We start from the raw sequence: 906 nt of genomic DNA on the forward strand, positions 1-906 counted from the left end.
AAGCAAAAAAACTTTTTTTTTTTTTTTTTTTTTTTGTCTTTTGTCTTTTTCCGTGTCTGGCAACGGATCGCAACCCTCAGTGTTGCCCCCGTACCGGACCAGGGACCGGCAACGGGATTGCAACCCTTGGTGTTGCTCCTGCGCCTCGCTCAGCCAGTGAGTGGGAACCGGTCTGTATGTGGGATCCAAACCCTCGGGCGGGAGCGCCGCTGCGCTTCCTAAGTGGCGCACTTATCCAGTGCGCCACTGGGCCGGCCCCAAATAAACTCTTAAAAAGGAGAACAAGATAGGACCGAACAGACATTAAGACAAATTATAAAGATATAATAATTCACATATTATGATATTTGAGCAGGGATAAACCAATAGATCTATGGGGCTGGCCCCATGGCTCACTCAGGAGAGTGCGGTGCTGGTAGCACCGAGGCTGTGGGTTCGGATCTTATGTAGGGATGGCCGGTGCGCTCACTGGCTGAGCATGGTGTGGACGACACTGTGCGGAGGGTTGCAATCCCCTTACTGGTCAAACAAACAAACAAACAAACAAAAAAACAACACCACACACACAAAAAAACAAATTTGTGGAACAGAAAAGAGAGCCCAGAAACAGCCCCATACACATATATTATACTTGATATATAAGAAAGATGTCACTCTAGAGAAGTGAGAAAAGAATGGCTCTTCCACAGATGGTGCTGGGACAACTGTCTATCCGAGTGGGGAAATAAAACAATCTCTCATATGTACATATGTCATACACACACACATACATGCTTACAAACATATATATGTACATAGATTAAAAATACATACATACATAGAAATAAATTCCACGTGGGTTGAAAACAAATGTAAAAGGCAAAATTGTACAGCTTTTAGAAGTGAATATATAGGGATATCTTGCGT

Source organism: Galeopterus variegatus, unplaced genomic scaffold (assembly GCF_000696425.1).
Source record: "Galeopterus variegatus unplaced genomic scaffold, G_variegatus-3.0.2 Scaffold2206, whole genome shotgun sequence".
Lineage (NCBI taxonomy): Eukaryota > Metazoa > Chordata > Mammalia > Dermoptera > Cynocephalidae > Galeopterus > Galeopterus variegatus.